Raw genomic sequence first — 11,597 nt, forward strand, 5'->3', positions numbered from 1 at the left:
TTTAATTGCGTGTATGAACATTTTCAGACGCCCCACTCGTCTTTGATGACCTCCACCGTACGGTTCTAGGCTTATTTGAGCTATATTGTGTAGTCGTTTTTTGATAACTGAGAACTATCAGTGTGTATCATCCTCGTACATAACTGTTTCTTAGTTGTAATAAAGATCACATTATTATAACATCTAGCATGTTATTATAATATATAAATTTATAGGTACCAATACTGATATTTTTATTTTCAAAAAAATTCGATAAGTATTTTAATAACACTAAAACAACATTCTTAATATAACAAATGATATGTAGTACTACTAAATCAATGTCTAATTGCATAAAGGACTATGTGTACAGTATTATGATCAGTGTAGTTACAATTTGATAACTGAGCACGCATCTTTTAATATCTACCTCATCAATAATTAGCATTGATATCATATATCAGATTGTTGGATATGATCAGTGTAGTCATAATTTGATAACTGAGCACGCATCTTTTAATACCTACCTCATCAATAATTATTTTTAATAATCTATATCACATTGTTCGATATGATCAGTGTAGTCAGAATTGGATAACTGAGCACGCATCTTTTAATATCTACCTCATCAATAATTATTATTAATAATCTATATCACATTGTTCGATATAATCAGTGTAGTCAAAATTTGATAACTGAGCACGCATCTTTTAATATCTACCTCATCAATAATTATTACTAATAATCTATATCACATTGTGCGATATGATCAGTGTAGTCATAATTTGATAACTGAGCACGCATCTTTTAATATCTACCTCATAAATAATTATTATTAATATCTTATATCACATTATTGGATATGATCAGTGTAGTCAGAATTTGATAACTGAGCACGCATCTGTCAATATCTACATCAACAATAATTATTATTAATAATCTATATCACATTGTTGGATATGATCAGTGTAGTCATAATTTGATAACTGAGCACGCATCTTTTAATATCTACCTCATAAATAATTATTATTAATATCTTATATCACATTATTGGATATGATCAGTGTAGTCAGAATTTGATAACTGAGCACGCATCTGTCAATATCTACATCAACAATAATTATTATTAATAATCTATATCACATTGTTGGATATGATCAGTGTAGTCATAATTTGATAACTGAGCACTCATCTTTTAATATCTACCTCATCAATAATTATTATTAATATCTTATATCACATTGCTGGATATGATCAGTGTAGTCAGAATTTGATAACTGAGCACGCATCTTTTAATATCTACCTCACCAATAATTATTATTAATATCATATATCATACTGTTAGATGTGATCAGTGTAGTCATAATTTGATAACTGAGCACGCATCTTTAAATATCTAAATCATCAATAATTATTATTAATAATCTATATCACATTGTTGGATATGATCAGTGTAGTCAGAATTTGATAACTGAGCACGCATCTTTTAACATCTAAATCATCAATAATTATTATTAATATCTTATATCACATTGTTGAATACGATCAGTGTAGTCATAATTTGATAACTGAGCACGCGTCCTTTAATATCTACCTCATCAATAATTATTATTAATATCTTATATCACATTGTTGGATATGATCAGTGTAGTCAGAATTTGATAACTGAGCACGCATCTGTCAATATCTACATCAACAATAATTATTATTAATAATCTATATCACATTGTTGAATATGATCAGTGTAGTCATAATTTGATAACTGAGCACGCATCTTTTAATATCTACCTCAACAATAATTATTATTAATAATCTATATCACATTGTTGGATATGATCAGTGTAGTCATAATTTGATAACTGAGCACTCATCTTTTAATATCTACCTCATCAATAATTATTATTAATATCTTATATCACATTGTTGGATATCATCAGTGTAGTCAAAATTTGATAACTGAGCACTGACGCATCTTTCAATATCTACATCATCAATAATTATTATTAATAATCTATATCACATTGTTGGATATGGATATGATCAGTGTAGTCATAATTTGATAACTGAGCACGCATCTGTCAATATCTACATCAACAATAATTATTATTAATAATCTATATCACATTGTTGGATATGATCAGTGTAGTGATAATTTGATAACTGAGCACGCATCTTTTAATATCTACCTCATCAATAATTATTAATATCTTATATCACATTGTTGGATATGATCAGTGTAGTCATAATTTGATAAGTGAGCACGCATCTTTCAATATCTACATCATCAATAATTATTATTAATAATCTATATCACATTGTTGGATATGATCAGTGTAGTCATAATTTGATAACTAAGCACGCATCTTTAAATGTCTACCTCATCAATAATTAATGTTAATAATCTAAATCACATTGTTGGATATGATCAGTGTAGTCATAATTTGATAACTGAGCACGCATCTTTAAATATTTACATCATCAATAATTATTATTAATAATCTATATCACATTGTTGGATATAATCAGTGCAGTCATAATTTGATAACTGAGCACGCATCTTTTAATATCTACCTAATCAATAATTGTTATTAATATCTTATATCACATTGTTGGATATGATCAGTGTAGTCAGAATTTGATAACTGAGCACGCATCTTTCAATATCTACATCATCAATAATTATTATTAATATCTTATATCACATTGTTGGATATGATCAGTGTAGTCATAATTTGATAACTGAGCACGCATCTTTCAATATCTACATCATCAATAATTATTATTAATAATCTATATCACATTGTTGGATATAATCAGTGTAGTCAGAATTTGATAACTGAGCACGCATCTTTCAATATCTACCTCATCAATAATTGTTATTAATATCTTATATCACATTGTTGGATATGATCAGTGTAGTCAGAATTTGATAACTGAGCACGCATCTTTCAATATCTACATCATCAATAATTATTATTAATATCTTATATCACATTGTTGGATATGATCAGTGTAGTCATAATTTGATAACTGAGCACGCATCTTTCAATATCTACATCATCAATAATTATTATTAATAATCTATATCACATTGTTGGATATAATCAGTGTAGTCAGAATTTGATAACTGAGCACGCATCTTTCAATATCTACCTCATCAATAATTATTAATAATAATCTATATCACATTCTTGGATATGATCAGTGTAGTCATAATTTGATAACTAAGCACGCATCTTTAAATGTCTACCTCATCAATAATTAATGTTAAGAATCTAAATCACATTGTTGGATATGATCAGTGTAGTCATAATTTGATAACTGAGCACGCATCTTTAAATATTTACATCATCAATAATTATTATTAATAATCTATATCACATTGTTGGATATAATCAGTGTAGTCATAATTTGATAACTGAGCACGCATCTTTTAATATCTACCTCATCAATAATTGTTATTAATATCTTATATCACATTGTTGGATATGATCAGTGTAGTCAGAATTTGATAACTGAGCACGCATCTTTCAATATCTACATCATCAATAATTAATATTAATATCTTATATCACATTGTTGGATATGATCAGTGTAGTCAGAATTTGATAACTGAGCACGCATCTTTCGATATCTACATCATCAATAATTATTATTAATATCTTATATCACATTGTTGGATATGATCAGTGTAGTCATAATTTGATAACTGAGCACGCATCTTTCAATATCTACATCATCAATAATTATTATTAATAATCTATATCACATTGTTGGATATAATCAGTGTAGTCAAAATTTGATAACTGAGCACGCATCTTTAAATATCTACATCATCAATAATTATTATTAATAATCTATATCACATTGTTGGATATGATCAGTGTAGTCATAATTTGATAACTGAGCACGCATCTTTTAATATCTACATCATCAATAATTATTATTAATAATCTGCATCACATTGTTCGATATGATCAGTGTAGTCATAATTTGATAACTGAGCACGCATCTTTCAATATCTACCTCATCAATAATTATTAATAATAATCTATATCACATTGTTCGATATGATCAGTGTAGCCATAATTTGATAACTGAGCACGCATCTTTTAATATCTACCTCATAAATAATTATTAATAATAATCTATATCACATTGTTGGATATGATCAGTGTAGTCATAATTTGATCACTGAGCACGCATCTTTTAATATCTACCTCATCAATAATTATTATTAATATCTTATATCACATTGTTGGATATGATCAGTGTAGTCAGAATTTGATAACTGAGCACGCATCTGTCAATATCTACATCAACAATAATTATTATTAATAATCTATATCACATTGTTGAATATGATCACTGTAGTCATAATTTGATAACTGAGCACTCATCTTTTAATATCTACCTCATCAATAATTATTATTAATATCTTATATCACATTGTTGGATATGATCAGTGAAGTCAGAATTTGATAACTGAGCACGCATCTTTCAATATCTACATCATCAATAATTATTATTAATAATCTATATCACATTGTTGGATATGATCAGTGTAGTCATAATTTGATAACTGAGCACGCATCTGTCAATATCTACATCAACAATAATTATTATTAATAATCTATATCACATTGTTGGATATGATCAGTGTAGTCATAATTTGATAACTGAGCACGCATCTTTTAATATCTACCTCATCAATAATTATTATTAATATCTTATATCACATTGTTGGATATGATCAGTGTAGTCAGAATTTGATAACTGAGCACGCATTTTTCAATATCTACATCATCAATAATTATTATTAATAATCTATATCACATTGTTGGATATGATCAGTGTAGTCATAATTTGATAACTGAGCACGCATCTTTAAATATCTATCCCATCAATAATTATTATTAATAATCTATATCACATTGTTGGATATGATCAGTGTAGTCAGAATTTGATAACTGAGCACGCATCTTTTAATATCTACCTCATTTAGGTTACCCAGTATAAATATATATTTCAATTCAATTCAACACATTGTTGGATATGATCTGTGTATTCATAATTTTATATAACGCATCTTTTAATATCTACCTAATCAATAATAATTATTAATACTTAATGTTGGATATGATCACTGTGATTTTGTTAGATTTACTGTATAGGGCCTACAAGAGATCGAGTCGATGGGTTTTGAAAATGTGTTATTCTTTTGTTCCTAATTACCCTATTGATTTGTATCCGTTTGCTGTTTAAATTTATACTTTTAAGAACGCATCGTTTATGATGAACGTGTGCCGTTGTAAAAATAAAAATATTCCATATCTTTTTAAGTTTGATATGTATTGTAGGGGCCATCGTGAGACATGCTTTGGCTTCTATTGAGGGTCCCAGTTCTTCTTAACAGAATAAATGTGCAGTGAATGAATAATTTGATAAATGAGGACGTGTGTTTTAACATCGATCTATACAGACCGTAATACTCTTCCAGAAATGATATGTTGCTATAATAAGCCTATGACCAATTTCCATTACATTAATAATTCAATTAATATTGGAAATGTGTCAGAAATACTAAAGAAATCCAGTAATCTTATTGATTAATAATTATTTATACCAATTCTGATGAACGAACAGAAAACTAAACTTGCAGCCAATCAAAAAGCTGCTGTACTGTATAAGTAGGGAATTTTAAGTAGGAGTTGTTTTAAATGTCATTGGTCTCGGCTAATCAGTTATTGCCATTTGACTATGATAGGCATCTTTATTACCAAACAATATTAAAATATAATGACTTCTTTCACTTTTTACAACCTAGTTTGTGTTTTAAAATGTCAATTTTGGATAAATTTACAGATTTTACCATTTAAACAGCGTAAACTTAATGCAAACTTTAAAAAAACACCCACAAACATCATCCAAACCACTTAATATTGATTATACCACTACAAGAACTATAAAAGAGGACAATTTATGAAATCATTTCATTGAAATAGCTCTAGGTTTGATTTTTTAGGGTGAAAAATGTAAACTTTGGATAAATTGACAGATTTTACCATGTAAACTGTGCAAACTTTAAAAAAACACCCAACAAACATCTTCCAAACCACTTAATATTGATTATACTACTACTAGAACTATAGAAGAGGACGATTTATGAAATAATTTTATTGAAATAGCTCTAGGTTTGAATTTTTAGGGTAAAAATTGTCAATTTTTGATAAATTTACAGATTTTACCATGTAAACTGCGTAAACTTAATGCAAACTTAAAAAAAACACCCCACAAACATCATCCAAACAAATTAATATTGATTATACCACTACAAGAACTATAAAAGAAGACAATTTATGAAATCATTTCATTGAAATAGCTCTAGGTTTGAATTTTTAGGGCGAAAAATGTCAATTTTGGATAAATTTACAGATTTTACCGTGCAAACTGCGTAAACTTAATGCTAACTTTAAAAAAACACCCCACAAACAGCATTCAAACAACTTAATATTGATTATATCACTACTAGAACTGCAAAAGAAGAGAATTTTTTTAATCAATTTATTGAAATAGCTCTAAGATTGACTTTTAAGGGTGAAAAATGTCAATTTTGGATAAATTTACAGATTTTGCCATGTAAACTGTGCAAACTTTAAAAAAACACCCAACAAACCTCATCCAAACCACTTAATATTGATTATACCACTACTAGAACTATAAAAGAAGACAATTTATGAAATAATTTTATTGAAATAGCTCTAGGTTTGAATTTTTAGGGTAAAAAATGTCAATTTTGGATAAATTTACAGATTTTGCCATGTAAACTGTGCAAACTTTAAAAAAACACCCAACAAACATCATCCAAACCACTTAATATTGATTATACCACTACTAGAACTATAAAAGAAGACAATTTATGAAATAATTTTATTGAAATAGCTCTAGGTTTGAATTTTTAGGGTAAAAAATGTCAATCTTGGATAAATTTACAGATTTTGCCCTGTAAACTGTGCAAACTTTAAAAAAACACCCCACAAACATCATCCAAACCACTTAATATTGATTATACCACTACTAGAACTATAAAAGAGGACAATTTATGAAATAATTTTATTGAAATAGCTCTAGGTTTGAATTTTTAGGGTAAAAAATGTCAATTTTGGATAAATTTACAGATTTTGCCATGTAAAACTGTGTAAACATAATGCTAACTTAAAAAAAACACCCCACAAACATCATTCAAACAACTTAATATTGATTATATCACTACTAGAACTGTAAAAGAAGAGAATTTTTGAAATCAATTTATTGAAATAGCTCTAAGTTTGACTTTTTAGGGTAAAAAATGTCAATTTTGGATAAATTTACAGATTTTACCATGTAAACTGCGTAAACTTAATGCAAACTTTAAAAAAACACCCAACAAACATCATCCAAACCACTTAATATTGATTATACCACTACTAGAACTATAAAAGAGGACAATTTATGAAATAATTTTATTGAAATAGCTCTAGGTTTGAATTTTTAGGGTAAAAAATGTCAATTTTGGATAAATTTACAGATTTTGCCATGTAAACTGCGTAAACTTAATGCAAACTTTAAAAAAACACCCACAAACAGCATTCAAACAACTTAATATTGATTATATCACTACTAGAACTGCAAAAGAAGAGAATTTTTTTAATCAATTTATTGAAATAGCTCTAAGTTTGACTTTTTAGGGTGAAAAATGTCAATTTTGGATAAATTTACAGATTTTGCCATGTAAACTGTGCAAACTTTAAAAAAACACCCAACAAACATCATCCAAACCACTTAATATTGATTATACCACTACTAGAACTATAAAAGAGGACAATTTATGAAATAATTTTATTGAAATAGCTCTAGGTTTGAATTTTTAGGGTAAAAAATACCAATTTTGGATAAATTTACAGATTTTGCCATGTAAAACTGTGTAAACTTAATGCTAACTTAAAAAAAACACCCCACAAACATCATTCAAACAACTTAATATTGATTATATCACTACTAGAACTGTAAAAGAAGAGAATTTTTGAAATCAATTTATTGAAATAGCTCTAAGTTTGACTTTTTAGGGTGAAAAATGTCAATTTTGGATAAATTTACAGATTTTACCATTTAAACTGCGTAAACTTAATGCAAACTTTAAAAAAACACCCCAGAAACATCATCCAAACCACTTAATATTGATTATATCATTATTAGAACTATAAAAGAGGAAAATTTATGAAATAATTTTATTGAAATGGCTCTAAGATTTTTTTAGGGGTGAAAAATGTCAATTTTGGATAATTGACAGATTTTACCACGTAAACTGCGTAAACTTCATTAAAAAATACCCCACAAACATCATTCAAACAATTGAATACTGATTATACCACTACTAGAACTATAAAAAAAGACAATTTATGAAATCATTTTATTAAAATAGTTCTAGGTTTGACATTTTTGGGGTGATTATGAAATAATTTTATTGAAATAGCTCTAGGAATAAATTGACACATTTTACCATGTAAACTGTGCAAACTTTTAAAAAACACCCCACAAACATCACCCAAACCACTTAATATTGATTATATCGTTATTAGAACAATAAAAAGAGGACAATTTATGAAATAATTTTAGTGAAATGGCTCTAAGATTTTTTTAGGAGTGAAAAATGTCAATTTTGGATAATTGACAGATTTTACCACTTAAACTGCGCAAACGTAATGCAAACTTTAAAAAATACCCCGCAAACATCATTCAAACAATTGAATACTGATTATACCACTACTAGAAATATAAAAGAAAACAATTTATGAAATCATTTTATTAAAATAACTCTAGGTTTGACATTTTTGGGGTAAAAAACCACTTAATATTGATTATCACTAAAACTATAAAAGAAGACAACTTATGAAATGATTTTATTGAAATAGGTCAAAGTTTGACCTTTTTGGATAAATTGACAGATTTTAAAGTGTAAACTTTACAATGCAAAAAAGGTCATCTGCAAACATCCTTCAAACCACTTATTATATTAAGACAATATTAATATTTGAAGCAGATATAAAATGATGCATGCTCAGTTATCAAATGACTAGGCCTACACTGATCATATTTGATATTGGTATATAGACAATTAATATTAATTATTGTTGAGGTAGTTCAAACTATGATTACACTGATCATATCCAAAATTGTGATAGAATATTATTAATAGTTATGGAAAAGGTAGATATTAAAAAACTAAACAGATCATATCCAACAATGTGATATAGATTATTAATATTAATTAATGATGATGTAGATATTAAAAGATTATTGCTCAGTTATCAAATTATGACTACACTGATCATAACCAACAATGTGATATACAGTAGATTATTAATAATAATTATTGATGAAATAGATATTGAAAGATGGGTGCTCAGTTATAAAATTATGACTACACTGATCATATCCAACATTGTGATATAGGATATTATTAATAGTTATTGAAAGGTATATTAAAAGATGTGTGCTGTTATTAAATTATGACTACACTGATCATATCGAACAATGTGATATACTGTAGATTATTAATATTAATTATTGATGAGGTAGATATTAAAAGATGCGTGCTTAGTTATCAAATTATGACTACACTGATCATATCGAATAATGTGATATTATTAATATTAATTAATGATGATGTAGATATTAAAAGATTTTTGTTCAGTTATCAAATTATGACTACAATGATCATATCCAACAATGTGATATAAATTATTAATAATAATTATTGATGAAGGAAATAGATATTGAAAGATGCGTGCTCAGTTATCAAATTATGACTACACTAATCATATCCAACATTGTGATATAGGATATTATTAATAGTCATTGATAAGGTATATATTAAAAGATGCGTGCTCAGTTATCAAATTCTGACTACACTGATCATATCGAACAATGTGATATATTATGATATTAATATTAATTATTGATGAGGTAGATATTAAAAGATGCGTGCTCAGTTATCAAATTATGACTAACACTGATCATATCCTACATTGTGATATAGGACATTATTAATAGTTATTGATAAGGTAGTTATTAAAAGATGCGTGCTCAGTTATCAAATTTTGACTACAAAGATCATATCCAACATTGTGATGTAGATTTATATTAATATTAATTATTGATGATGTAGATATTAAAAGATGCATGCTAAGTTATCAAATTTTGACTACACGGATCATATTTGATATTGTGATTGATGATATATTCATATAAAGAGTGTACAATACTCACAGTATTTTTTAATCCATCCACATGAAGAAGAGACACAAGAAGAGTTGTTTGAAATTGTGAAGCCTCACAACCTTACTAATTGTGATGACATTTAATATAATATTACAGCCACACACAAACAGTAAGGTAGTTAGGGTCACTACAATCTATTAAAATAATTAACATTAATTAACTGGAAACATTGTTAATTATCAGTTTGAGTTTGACTTTTGTCTCTTTTGTTGTAGAATTGAATCTCTGTTTATCCATTGCTTTCAACCTGAAAATAAACAGGCCTAATACCTTGGCATTAGCAATGAAATCAACTTACACACTGATGAATCTTAATACTCCTACCTACCTATCTAATATTTTATTAGGCATGGTCTCCTCAACTAAGGGAAGACATTCTTTTATTAGAAAAAGTTCAGAGGAGAGCAACTAGGCTACCACCTAGTTTGCATGGCATGCCCTATGCAGATAGGTTAAAAGTTTTTAATTTAACAACCTTAGAAGAAAGACGACACAGAGGGGACATGATTCAAACATATAATTTTCTTTCTAACAAAGAGGCTATTGATATTTTTTTACTTTTTCAAAAGTCTGAATATACCGCCACTAGGAGTCATAAACATAAATTGAAAAAGATTAATGCTCGATTAAATTGCCGTAGTCATTTTTTTACCCAACGAGTCGTAAATTCATGGAATGCTCTTCCTGCCAGTACAGTAGAAGTTGACACAACCATACTATTTAAAAGAAAATTTCAGAAGACGAGGGGGGCTAATAGAGGGCCACGACCGGCCCACCAGCCTCTTGCACCACTCATTTAGAGTGGTGTACGGTGAGTTATTTAGATAGGCTGTCTATGACCCCCCAGCTATCCCTAGCTAGGCCTATGCCTCTCTAGACCATTCTGCTGGCTAGCTAGCAAGGCCTATAATTAATAGCACAGGTCTCATATAGATAGGCCTAGTAGAGTGTTTAGACTGAGTCTGGTTATATGCCTAGGCCTATTTATTTAACTAGGACTAGGCAGGCCTAATCAGCCTAAACTAAGGCATAATAAACTAGTCTAGGCCCTAACTAGAATACATAGAGCTAGCTAGTTAGGCAGCCTAGGCCTAGCTACTTATGAGCTAGTATTCTAAGTAAGTAGGCCTAGCTAGCTAGCCTACCAGTTCCCTAGTAGGGCCTAACCAGGTGGGCCTAGCCTAGCCTAGCTACATACAGTACAGTAGTAGTAGTAGTTCCCGTAGTAGTATAGTAGTAGCCTACTACTACTTCTTTCTATTTCTAGGCCTAGCTAGACTAGGCTAGCCCTAGTAGGC

This window comes from Antedon mediterranea, chromosome 4 (assembly GCF_964355755.1).
Source record: "Antedon mediterranea chromosome 4, ecAntMedi1.1, whole genome shotgun sequence".
Lineage (NCBI taxonomy): Eukaryota > Metazoa > Echinodermata > Crinoidea > Comatulida > Antedonidae > Antedon > Antedon mediterranea.